The sequence below is a fragment of the Cavia porcellus genome, unplaced genomic scaffold (assembly GCF_034190915.1).
Source record: "Cavia porcellus strain 051 isolate PalLab524CR breed Dunkin Hartley unplaced genomic scaffold, mCavPor4.1 scaffold_17, whole genome shotgun sequence".
Classification (NCBI taxonomy): domain Eukaryota; kingdom Metazoa; phylum Chordata; class Mammalia; order Rodentia; family Caviidae; genus Cavia; species Cavia porcellus.
Window position 1 is genome coordinate 52,466,248 of NW_026947500.1, and position 14,285 is coordinate 52,480,532.

A 14,285-nucleotide genomic window follows, 5' to 3' on the forward strand; every position below is an offset into this window, starting at 1 on the left:
AATCCACGCTCTCCAAACCAGATTCTTGATGATCTACAGAGATTTTTTTAAAGCCTCTTTTATTGGTCTATAGAGTCTTCCCTTTCATTCATTTGGAAGATATTGGATATCATGAAAATTTTTGTAGTTGGAAGCATCTCTGAAAAATTTTAATATATCATCTTTATTACTCTGTCACCGTTAGGATCAAGAATCCACATGCCACAAATAAACTAGATATACTGGCTTAATATATATTAGGTCTAACAGATCAAGAAGACTCAGGTCAAATGACTTTTACTGAATAAATGATGAATAGCACTGAGAGCAGCAAAGCCACATCCTGCCACCTATACCATCTAAGCCCTGCTTCCTCCAGTGCAAATCTCTTATTGAAATGTAAAAGTGCTTTCTAAATCTCAGTATTATATGCATATAAGGTATGAAAATCATTAAATTCCTTGTTTCCCTGATTTTTAAAATTATGGTAAATGGGGGCTGGGGATTTATCTCAACGGCATAAGTGCCTGTCTTGTAGCAGGCAGTCGTGTGTTTGATCCCCGGTATCGATGAAAAGGAAAAAGACAAAAAAAAAATTATGGTAAATGGACCAGCTTCTTAAGTATTGCTGGTGTATGGAACTGTGCCAATTTTCCCAGCTAAAGAAATTCATTTCTGTCATCCACAGCACAGTTACTACTGTTATTACTGACTAAATACAATATATTCATTCCCTGTTACTGCTAGGCAGTTTAAAATTTCCTGCTCTTTTTTTGTTTGTTTCCTTGTAACCTGTAAAGCAGTTAATATTTTTAACCCAATTTTATGGAATTCTAAAGGACAAATTATATCTAAGTTTTTCAACCTTCCAAAAAAAAAAAGCTATGGATTTTTTAATCCAATCGAATATTACTCTTCCACAAACAAGGATAAATCTGAGACATTTCTAAGTAAATGGATGCAACATGAGACCATACTGAAGTGAACTGAATCAATCACACATGTGTAAATATCCCACATTTTCTCCAGCATAGGACAATGAAATAATAATTAATGACCAAAGTATAGAATAGGCACTGTGAAATAGGAAGAAATGTTTCAAAGGAAAAGGGAACCTGGCACAGGAGGGGATGGAAAAGAAAAGAAAAAATGAGAAAAGAAGGATAAAATAAAGCTTCATAAAGAAGGAGTGGAAGTGGGACCAAACGGAGGGAAAAACAAAGAGGAATCAAGACACAAACACACAGGTAGAAAATCTTTAGCTTGATGTGATCATTCTGTATAGCTAAGTTAGAGCAATCAATTTAATTTTATAGAAGAATCACAGCAAAGTGTTTCATCAGATTACATGGTGAAATTTGTTAAACTTCAGATTATTTTCAGTTTGGCTGTGAAGCTGCTTAGAAGCTAAGGCAGAAGATATCAGCTTCATTGTACAGATGAGAAGAGTAACTCATCAGAACGTGAGTCAGAACCACAAGGCAAAGCCAGTGAGCAGCAGAGCCAGCATTTGGAATCATGAAGGTTAGCATCCATGGGTCCTCAGCCATTGTGCTGCATACAGGGTGAGTCTGAAGTTGAAAGTCAACGCTTTGGAGCCCAGGCAGCTCCTGAAACAGAACACGGAGGAGTAAGGGCTCGCAAAATGGTGTCATGGGCTTCCAGGGGCTCCACGGGAACCCACTGCGTGGCATTAGATCCACATTCAAACCACAGTTATGCCATTCACCAACTATGGGGAACCAGTCCCTTCATCTTCAGAACCTGCCCTGGCAGGAGATGGAATGTCTTCTACCTGGATGGTCTCCTGGACCGAACCAGAAGTACTAATGGGGCTCTAAGTGACTCTGCACCTCCAGTCTGTGCAGTGACACATTTCCCTAAGGGAATGAAGGTCTTCCTGTCACACTGATGCACAGGTATTCAGCAGCTGCAAGGCAAACACACACATCATTTTTCAGACCTATTCCTTCTTACACTAGAAAAAAACAAGAGAAGACACATAACTTATTTTCTTTGTTGGAGAACTTTTTCACTGTGCCTATGCCTAGGGAACCTTTAGGATGAGTGGGAGGCTCATAAAGCGGGAGAAATGCATGAAGATAACAGGAAAGTGCTGTGTAGGCAGGCAAACAGCAAGCCCACCTCCCACATCCCTGTGTGAGTGAGCATGTGGAACTGAGTGGCAGAGGAAAGTCCAGAGATGCTGCTGGGAAGCTGCAGGTCATGCTGCACCTGGAGAAGGAATTCGGTTTCATTCAAAGTGCTGAGAGGCCTTGATGGCTCCCAACAGGTGAAGCACAGAACCAAAATGGTGCTCTGGAAAGACCACCCTAGAAATCACTTGTAGGTCAGCAGGAAAGACTGTGGCCAGTGAGGCTGGTAAACCACTTTCATTAAGGATGTCAGCATACTGGAAAGTGCTACTACAGTCAAACTCACATGATGCTGGGAGTCTCAGATTTTAAATGCTGTGTACCCAACAGGGAAGGCACCAGTTTCTTTACTGTCATTGGCATCATATAAAGGATGCACTGTGTTTTCTTGACCTTGACCAATTTAGCAGCCTCAACACTTTGTATCACCTCATCCAGGCTTGACTGTGCACCTAGAGGGGCAGAAGTAAGGATAACCAAATGAAGCACGCTTTAGCATCAGAGAATCTGGCTCCTATCATTGCCACTTACTAGGAGTGTGTTCAGGTCACTCTCTGAGCATGCTTTCTCTTATGTAAAATACGCAATCTTAAAAAACCTTTCAGTTACTGTGCAAAGGAAGAGTGATATTGAAATTTTAGCAACCAATCTTATTTTTGTACATAACTGTTAGGGCACTGGTCAAATACTACTTCATTTTATCTTCCTACAGACACTATGTTGTAGGGTTTATGTTTTTACTATCCTCATTTTTACAAATGAAGACACAGAAGAATAGTTAAGTTCCTTGGTTACCAGTGCTTACAAAAAGGCTGAACCAGGAAGCAGCATTCAGTGTTACTAGGGAGAGCAGGATTATAGCCCCAGCAGCTGGACTTCATGGCCCTAAGGAGCCCTGTGGAGCAATGAGTTCCTGTTACTACTCCAGGAATGAGAGGCCTGAGGGAGAGCTCTGTTCTCACATCCAGGCACCCTGGGGGCCCATGTGTATATCATGAATCCTCAGCTAAGGAGAAAGTCCCTTATCCAATGTTCCTGGCATCTGAACCCTACCTGCAGCATTTAAATCCCACACCTTTCAGTGTGGGTGGCCAAATAGAAGGATCAAGCACTAGGAAGAAGTGAAAGTTTGTGGGGAAGGTGCTCAGGATGGGAGGTGACTCTACCCTAGTAGCCAGCACACACCCCACTTTCCTTATTTTGGATTTGCAAATGTTGTTTCCAGTTGATGACATCTGGTTTTTCAAGGAGTTCTTGACAGTTTGGGGTCCTTAGAAAAGATTTGGTAGGTGTTGGTGTAGTGATCAAGGTCATCGGTCATCTCCTGTGTGGTTTGGCAACATGGTTAATTGGTTAATTAAACCAACATGGTTAATTAAACCAGTTATACCAAGACATTTCAATATTTGTTACTTAGCTTTTATGATTGTAGTATTTTCCTAAGTGAAATATGTCTGTTTCACATATTTTTATTTATACTAAATCATTTATGTCAAAAAAACCAATGTCAACTATTCTACTTGCTTTATGTTTTAAAAAATATCGTCTGGCCAATTATTTATGTGTTGCATTACAATTTAATGTGAAAAAAGTTGCACTGGTTTAAGTAGAATTCCTCCATGATTTTATTCTTCCGGAGAAACAACAAAAATAATATTGTCCATGGAAATCTTTAATTGCAAGACTAAATACTTTTCTGTTTCAAGGAGTTTCACAACAAATTATTTTGTTGTGAAATATGACAGTATTGAAATTGATCCCCTAAACTGCATTGAAAGACTCTTAGATACAATAAATAAATCCAGTAATGTGGCTGGATACAAAATCAATACTCAGAAATCAATAGCATTCCTATACCTGAACAACAAAATCACAGAGAGGGAAATAAGAGAAACTGCACTCTTCACATTAGCAAGCAAAAAAAAAAAAAAAAAAGAAATATTTAGGAATTACTCTTGCAAAAGAAGTGAAGGACTTATACAGTGAAAATTATAATACACTGAAAAAAGAAATTGAAGATGATCTCACAAAATGGAAAGACATGCCTTGCTCATGGATAGGGAGAACAAACATTGTGAAAATGGCCATTCTCCCAAAACTGTTATACAGATTCAAAGCAATCCCAATAAAAATACTGTCAACATACCTTATAGATCTAGAGAAATCACTCCTAAATTTCATCTGGAAACAGAAGCGACCTAGAATAGCAAAGGCAATTCTAAGCAGCAAAGACAAAGCAGGAGGCATCACAATCCCTGACTTGAAGTTATACTACAAAGCAACAGTAGTAAAATCAACATGGTATTGGAATCAGAACAGAGCCGAAGATCAATGGAATAGATTAGAAGATACAACCACAACTACAAACATACTCAACCACCTTATCTTTGATAAAGGAGCCAAGCAGGTTCACTGGAAGAACGACAGTCTCTTTAATAAATGGTGCTAGAAAAACTGGCTCTCCATTTGCCAAAAACTAAAGCTAGACCCATGTCTATCACCATGTACTAAATTAAAATCTAAATGGGTCAAAGATCTGAATATTAAAACAGAAACACTAAATTTGGAAGACAAATTGGATAGAAACCTTGAAGACATAGGAGTAGGTAGAGAGTTCATGAACAGGACTCAAACCACACAGGAAATACTTCCCAGAATCAATAACTGGGACCACTTCTTATTAAAAAGTTTCTGCATGTCAAAAGAAATTTCCAGCATAGTGAAAAGAAAACCCACAAACTGGGAAAAGATTTTAGTGAACTCTCTCTCAGACGAGGTACTCTTGTCTAAAACATATAAAGAATTAAAAAAAAAAAACTCAGACCCCCAAAATTCAAACATCCAATCCAAAAATGGGCATCTGAGATGAATACGCACTTCTCAGATAAAGAAATGCAAATGGCAAATAAATACATGAAAAAATGCTCATCATCATTGGTCATTAGAGAAATGCAAATTAAAACCACACTGAGATACCATCTCTCTTCTGAAAGAATGGCCAGGATCAAGAAAACCAACAACAACAAATGCTGGAGAGGCTGTGGGGAAAAAGGAACTCTCCTACACTGTTGGTGGGAGTGTAGACTGGTGCAGCCTTTGTGGAGGTCAGTCTGGATATTTCTCAAAAAGCTGGGATTGGAAGTCCCATTTATTCCAGCTATTCCACTTCTAGGCATATTTCCAGAACAACTGAAAGCATCATGCCACAGTGATATATGTTCACCTATGTTTATACAGCACAATTTGTAATCGCCAGATGTTGGAAACAACCCAAGTGTCCATCAACTGAGGAATGGAGAAAAAATTTGTGGTATTTCTATACAATGGAGTATTATTCAGCTATAAAGAAGGATCACCTTGAGATATTTATCAATAAATGGGCACAGCTTGAGACCATACTCATAAGTGAAATAAATCAATCTCACATGTGTGAATACCAAATAGTTTCCCTAATGTAAGTAACGATTCAAATATATAAAAATATGTGGTAATCATGATTCCCCATTATGTGGCCCTGAAGCCTTATAAAGCTTTCACTTATTAATTGTAAATGCTTTATTCTGGGCTTCTTGATATGGAAATATTTGAAGCTATAGTATATGAAGTTTTATTCAAATATTTCAAGGAAAAAGACAGACACTATGGTAACTACTATTAAGTCGGGTTATTTGGTGGTGAAGCACTAGGTTGCTGAAACAGTCATGCTTTGACCTGTATTGTTATATTATGTCCTGTTTTATCTCAATCTCTCCCTTATTCTTTAAAAAAATTAGTTATTTCTTAGGTTTGTTTTAATTAAGGAGCAAAATTAAAAAAAATTAGCAGGATATATAAGAGTAACTTTTTTTGATTTCTTATTAACTTGTTTTGAAATCCTGTAATACTCCCACGATCTTGTTTTGACTGATTAGACTCTGTTCCCTTCTGTATGATAGTATCAAGTTTGAGGGTATAGGCAACTACTTTGAAGGCAATAAGATTCACTAAGATACCCATTCTGGTTTGACTATTGTCTCCTTTGGAAGTCCTGTAATGTTTACAATGCCTAAGTTTTATTGGTCTTGTTCTCTACTGTTTTGTTCAAGTTTATAATATCTAATGAGATAGACAATTTTTTTAAGGAAACAAGAGACATCGTTTATAACCATTGTTGATAACCTTGTACTCTGTTTTACATCATGTGCTATGTCTATCCTTGGTTTTGACTGACAGCTTTGTTTTGCCATATTTGACTTTATTCTCTCCCCCCCAAAAAAGTAATAAGAACTAAGGAGTAATAAAACCCAAAATGTGTAAATTTTGTTGCAAAAAAGAGAGGGAAAAAAGAGCTCTAAATGATACAACAGCAAGTGTGTTTAGGGGTGTTAAATAGCTGACCATATTAATGCTTTTGTTTGGATCATTGAACACAACTGTTTGCAGTCTCACTGTTTGACTGCCCACTTTGTATTCTTTGATACTGTGATTTGAGCAACTATTTCTAAGATGATAATATGTAATCTATTAACTGGTGATTTCTTACTTTTTTTTTTGTAGTTCTGTATTACTTGTACCCTTTCACCACTTTGTTTTTTTGTGTGTGTTTTTCTCTTTTTCCTTTTAAATAAAATTTAAAAAAAGTTTCTGCATGTCAAAAGAAATCTCTAGCATAGTGAAAAGAAAACCCACAAACTGGGAAAAGATCTTAGTGAACACCCCCTCAGACAAGGGACTTCTGTCTAAATCATATAAAGAATTAAAAAAACTCAGACCCCCAAAATTCAAAGATCCAATCCAAAAATGGGCATCTGAAATGAAAACGTAATTCTCAGATGAAGAAATACAAATGGCAAATAAATACATGAAAAAATGTTCATCATCATTGGTCATTAGAGAAATGCAAATTAAAACCACACTGAGATTCCATCTCACTCCTGAAAGAATGGCCAGGATCAAGAAAACCAACAACAACAAACGCTGGAGAGGCTGTGGGGAAAAAGGAACTCTCCTACACTGTTGGTGGGAGTGTAGACTGGTGCAACCTTTGTGGAGGTCAGTCTGGAGATTTCTCAAAAAGCTGGGATTGAAAGTCCCATGTGTTCCAGCTATTCCACTTCTAGGCATATTCCCAGAGGAACTGAAAGCATCATACCACAGTGATATATGTGCACCCATGTTTATAGCCGCACAATTTGTAATCGCCCAGTCTTGGAAACAACCCAAGTGTCCATCAACTGAGGAATGGATAAAAAGTTGTATTATTTCTATACAAAGGAGTATTACTCAGCTATAAAGAAGGATCACATTGAAATATTTATCAATAAACGGGTGCAGCTTGAGGCCATACTCATAAGTGAAATAAATCAATCTCACATGTGTGAATACTGAATAGTTTCCCTAATGTAAGTAATGATTCAAATATATAAAAGTAGGTGGTAATCATGATTCCCCATTATGTGGCCTTGAATCCTTACAAAGTTTTCACTTATTAATTGGAAAGGCTTTATTCTGGGCTGCTTGATGTTATTGCCTGTGATGAAATGGATAGCTATTTTGAAGAAAATAAGTCATCATAATAGCTAGTGCTGATTTACTATCATATTGTTTTGAAGCCCCACCAAACCATGGCTCTTCTGTCTCCATTGGTTTTATCATGATGTATCTTGCTGGATTTTATTATATGTGATAGTATAAACAAAAATTGTTATAGGCAAAGATATAATATAGAAACCATTGTTTAGTTTCTGTTAGTTGGTTCTAAAAACCCTACAATTCTTTCATCCACTTGGATGGTTTTACACTGACTTGATATGTTTGAAGCTATAATATATGAAGTTATATTCAAATATTTCAAGGAAAAAGACACTATGGTAACTACTATTAAACCGGGTTATTTGGTGGTGAAGCACTAGGTTGCTGAAACTGTCATGCTTTGATATGTACTGTTATGATATTATGTCCTCTTTTATCTCAATCTCTTCCTTATTCATTAAAAAGTTAGTTATTTTTAATGATTTTTTTAATTAAGGGGAAAATATAAAAAAAACTAGCAGGATATATTATAGTAACTTATTTGATTTCCTACTGACTTGATTTGAAGTCCTGTAATAGTCCCACTATCTTGTTTTGACAGATTAGACACTGTTCCGTTCTGTATGATAGTATCAATTTTGAACGTATAGGCAACTACTTTGAAGGCAAGAAGATTCACTATGATGCCCATTCTGGTTTGACTATTATCTTCTTTGGAAGTCCTGTAGTGTATACAAGGTTTAGGTTTTATTGGTCTTGTTCTCTACTGTTTTGTTCACCTTTATAATACCTAATGAGATAGACAATTCTTTTTAAGAAAGCAAGAGGCATTATGGTAACCATTGTCGATAACCTTGTACTCTGTTTTTACATCATGTGCTATGTCTATCCTTGGTTTTGACTGACAGCTTTGTTTTGCCATATTTGACTTTATTCTCCTCCAAAAAAATTAATAAGAACTAAGGAGTAATAAAAATCAAAATGTGTAAATTTTGTTGTAAAAAAGAGAGGAAAAAAAGTGCTCTAATGTATACAACTGCAAGTGTGTTTAGGGGTGTTAAATAGATGCCCATATTCATGTTTTTGCTTGGATCATTGAACACAACTGTTTGCAGTCTCAATGTTTGATTGTCCACTTTGTATGCTTTGATAGTGTGACTTGAGCAACTGTCTCTAGGATGATAATATGTAATCTATTAACTGGTGATTTCTTACTGGTTTTTTTGTAGTTCTGTATTAATTATGCCCTTACACTGCTTTGTTTTGTTTTGTTTTTTTCTCTTTTTCCTTTTAAATAAAATTTCAAAAAATAATAAAATAATTGATGTAGAAGACTTTGTAGTATTAGAACTTCTATTCCAAATCAGAAACAGTTGTCATATCAGGAAAACAGAATGAATACAAATAAACAACCTGATATTACACCTCAAACACCTAGACAAAGAAGAGCAAGTCCAGCCCTAGGCCAAAAGAAGAGAGGAAATTATAAAAATCAGAGCAGAAATTAATGCAATAGAGACTAAGAAAACAATCCAAAGAATCAGTGAATCCAAAGGTTGGTTCTTTGAAAGTGTAAGTATAGTGGTTAAGCCCCTAGCCAAACTTATTTTAAAAAGGGAAGAAAAAGCTCAAATTCATGCAACAAGAAATGAAAAAGGTGAAATCACTACAGACTCTGTAGAAATACAGATCATCAACACCTAATTTGAAAACCTCTACTCTCATAGGTTTGATAACACAGGAGAAACAGAGATTCCTAGAAACATGTGAAGTAACAAAGCTAGGTCAAGGAGATGTAAAACTGCTCACCAGGCCAATCTCTATTAATGAAATTGAAAGTGTAATTAAGTCCTTACCTATAAAGAAGAGTCCAGGCCCAAATGGATTCACTGCAGAATTCTACAAGAAGTGCAAAGAAGACTTTGTACTGCAACACTCCTCAAACTTTTCAGGGAAATTGAAAGGGAAGCAATCCTTCCTAAGTCATTCCTGTTAGCAAATATTACCAAAACCTGAGAAAGACCCAATTAATAATGCGAACTACAGACAAATTTCCCTAATGAAAACCGACACAAAAATTTTCAATAAAATATTGGCAAATAGGATGCAGAAAATCATCAAGAAGGTTACACATCATGACCAACTGGGATTCATCCCAGGCATGCAAGAATGTTTTAACATACATTAATCAATAAATGTAACCCAACATGTCAATAAAACCAAAAGTAAGAATCACATGACTATTTCATAGATGCAGAAAAGCTTTTGATAATGTCAAACATTCATTTATGATAAGAACCTTACAGAAAATTGGAATAGATGCTCTTTACCTCAATATAATAAAGGCCCCCAAGACAAACAACCAGTACCATACTAAATGGCCGAAAGTTGAAGGCCTTTACTTTAAAATCAAGCACAACACAAGGATGTCCCTTATCACTGCTCCTATTTAATCTACTGGTGAAAATACTGGCCACACCAATTAGACAAGAGAGAGAAATAAAGATGGTAAAGATAGGAAAAAATGAATTTAAATTATCATTATTTGTAGATGACACGATACTCTACATAGAAGACCCCCTAAACTCCATTGAAAGACACTTAGATATAATAAATAAATTCAGAAATGTACCTGGATACAAAATCAATACTCAAAATGAATAACATTTCTATACACTAACAACAAGGTCACAGTGAGAGAAATAAGAGAAACCACATCCCTCACACTAGCAACCAAAAAAATGACCTATTTAGGAATTACCCTGATGAAAGAAGTGAAAGACCTTTACAAGAAAGTTATGATACACTGAAAAGGAAATTGAAGAGCATCTCTCAAAATGGAAAGACATCCTTGCTCACGGATAGGAAGAATAAATACTGTGAAAATGGCCATTCTCCCAAAACTCTTATACAGATTCAATGCAATCTCAATAAAAATAACATCAAAATACATCACATATCTAGAGAAATCACTCCTAAAATTCATCTGGAGCAAGAAGAAACGTAGAATAGCAAAGACAGTTCTAAGCAGCAAAGGCAAGGCAGGAGGCATCACAATCCCTGACTTGAAGTTATACTACAAAGCAACTGTAGTAAAATCAACATGGTACTGGAATCAAAACAGAGCTGAAGATCAGTGGAATAGATTAGAAGATACAACTACAACTGCATACAGTTCAGCCACTTTATCTTTGATAAGAGAGTTAAAAACATTGAATGGAGAAAATAGTCTCTTCAATAAATGATGCTGGAAAAACTGGCTCTCTCTATGCTGAAAACTAAAACTAGACCCATGCCTGTTACTGTGTACTAAACTTAGTCTAAATGGATCAAAGATCTAAATATTAAAACAGAAACACTAAATCTGTTGGAAGACAAAGTAGGTTGAAATCTTGAAGCCATAGGGGCAAGTAGAGAATTCATGAACAAGAACCAAACTGCATGAAAAATACTTCCCAGAATAAATAACTGGAATCATGTCCTTTTAAAGAGTTTTGCATGTTGAAAGAAATCTCCGGCATAGTGAAAAGAGAACCCACAAATTGGGGGGAAATGGTCTGGGGACCATTAGTAGATATTCCGTCAGACAAAGGACTTATGTCCATAACATATAGACAATTAAAAAATCAGATCCCCAAAATTCAAAGACCCATTGCAAAAATGGGCATCTGAGATAAATATACACTTCACAGAGGAAGAAATACAAATGGCAAATAAATACATGGAAAAATGTTCAGCAACATTGGGCATTAGAGAAATGCATATTAAAACCACACTGAAATTCCATTTCACTCCAGAAAGAATGGCCAGGCCCAAGAATACTACCAACAGCAAATGCTGAAGAGGCTGTGGCAAAAAGCAAATCCTCTGCACTGTTGGTGGGAGTGTAGACTGGTGCAACCATTGTGGAAGTCAGTCTGGAGATGTCTCAAAAAGCCGGTATTGGAAGTCCCATTTGTTCCAGCTATTCCACTTCAAAGCATATTCTGAGAAGAACTGAAAGCATCATACCACAGTGATATATGTGCACCCATGTTTGTAGCAGCATAATTTGTAATAGTCACATCTTGGAAACAACCTAAGTGCCCATCAACTGAGGAATGGATAGAAAACTGTGGTATTTTTATAGAATGGAGTACAACTCAGCTATAAAGAATGATCACATTGAGACATTTATAAATAAATGGACACAGCTTGAGACCATACTCATAAGTGAAAGAAATCAAACCCACATATGTAAATGCCAAATAGTTTCCCTAGTATAAGAAATGGTAAGAATACATAAAAGTATGTGATAATCATCCTTCCCCATCATATTGCTTTAAGCCTTATAATGTTTTCATTCATTAATTGGAATGATTTTATTCTGGGCTGTTTGATTTTATTATCTGTGATGGTATTAGCAGCTGTTTTGAAGCAACAAGACATCATAATAGCTAGTGCTGATTTAATATCATCTTGTTTTGAAGTCTCATCAAGCTGTTGTTCTTCTGTCGCCATGGGTCTTACCATGTATATTAATATATTTTATTATTTGTGATAGTACGAACAAAACTTTTATAAACAAGCATACAATATAGAAACCATTGTTCATTTTCTTTCAGTTGGCTCTAAATACCCTGTAATACTGTCATTCTCTTGAATGGTTTTACATTGTCTTCATATGTTTGATGCTGCAGTGTATGAAGTTATACTCAAATATTCCAAGGAAAGAGACAACATGGTAACTACTGTTTTTTCAGGATATCTTGTGGTGAAACACTATGTTGCTTAAATTTTTATGTTGTGACCTGAGCTGTTGTGTTGTTATTTCCTCTTTTATCTCAATCTCCATTTTTATTATTTATTTATTTGTATTTTTATTTATTTAGTTAAGGGAAAAATGAATTTACAAATAGCAGGATATATTATAGTAACCACTTTGACTTCTTTCTCACTTGATTTGAAGCCCTGTATTGCTCTCACCATGTTGTTTTGACTGATTTTACTCTATTCTGTTTTGCTTGATAGTAACAAGTTGGAGGGTACAGACAACTACTCTGAAGACAGTAAGATTCACTATAATGCCCATTCAGGTTTGACTATTATCTTCTTTTGAAGTCCAGTAATGTCTCCATTGTTTCAGTTTTATTGGATTGTTCTGTACTATTTTGTTCAATTTTATTATAAATGATGATATAGGCAATTCTTTTTAAGATAGCAAGAGGCATTATGACAACCTTTGTTGATCACCTTGTATTCTGTTTTTACATCATGTACTATGTCCATCCTTTTGATTTGAATGACTCTGTTTTGTTATGTCACGTTTGGTTTTATTCTTTTCAAAAACAGTAATAAAAACTGTGGGAGTCATAAAACCCAGAATGTGTAATTGTTATTGTAAAAATGAGAGGAAAAGAAAGTGCCCTAAAGGATGTATCTGCATGTATATTTAAGAGTACAAGATAGATAACCATATTACTGAGTTTTTGTTGGATCATTGAACAGAACTGTTTGTAATCTCACTGTTTGTCCTCTTTGTATGCTTTAATTTTGTAACTTGAACAACTATTTCTAAGATGACAATTTGTAATCTATTAAGCAGTGATTTTTTACTTTTGAAATTCTATATTACTTGTACACTTTTCTATTTTTTCTTTTTCTCTTTAATTAAAATTTTAAAAAATACAATATGATTTTCATTTTTTGAATTTTAGCAATTAATGTAAATTCCTATATTTGTTCCTCTGTGTTGAGTTACAGCTTTTAATAAATATTGATATGTATACAGTGTATGACATGATGTCACGAGGGACGTACAGGTAATAAAAGAGTTACTGAGCAGGCTGCTGCAAAACAATGACTAGTACTGTTTAGAAAATTAAAAGATCCATCACTTTACATTATTACCCTACTTTCTTTTATATGAGAAATGGCTGGAACTCAAAATTTAGTATAAAATTCAGGAAAATGTTGCTACCTATATTCTTCATATTATACACTAGTTGTTTAGACTGCTTCAAACTTCATAGGTGCCACTTCAATTCCTTTAACCTGCCTCTTCCAACCCTCCCCCTATATAGCCACTCTTTTGTCCTCTAGTTTTGTCCTCTATCAATATATTTCAATTTTTAATAACTGATATAAATGATATGGTGCAAAATTGAACTTTCAACTTTCTGTTTTTCACTTATTTCTCTTTACATAATTATATGCTAGGAGAACAACTTGCATGCAACAATTGCCTATATGTTTCAACCAAATTGATTTTCGATTATTTGGCTACTTGAATAATTCAAATATTTCAACCCTTGAGTTCTATGATGACTCATTAGGTAGATTTTTTATTTTTCATTAGTGTATTTTGGAAATACATGATGATCACATTCTATGACCATCCCACTGAAGCTAAGTAGAATTTGGCTTGGTTATTATTTAGTACTTGGATTGGCTACATACACTAAGCATCTACTAAAATCAACCATTATACTTTTACCCACAACAGACAAAATTTCAACAACAATAATATGCAGCTAACTATCTAATGGTTAACAAAGGTTAATGGCTATACTGGTAAGATAGATGGGTGATAAAATGGAGAATGCAAGATGAGAGTTTGAAAATTTAAGAAATTAAGATGAGAAGGAGAAGAAAAAGGTG

The 14,285-nt window shown here is 35.3% G+C and overlaps 1 pseudogene; it reads right to left on the reverse strand.

Annotated features, from left to right (window-relative positions):
• Positions 1–14,285, reverse strand: part of LOC134471114 (glycine N-phenylacetyltransferase-like) — a 39,730-nt pseudogene that overhangs the window by 20,636 nt on the left and 4,809 nt on the right.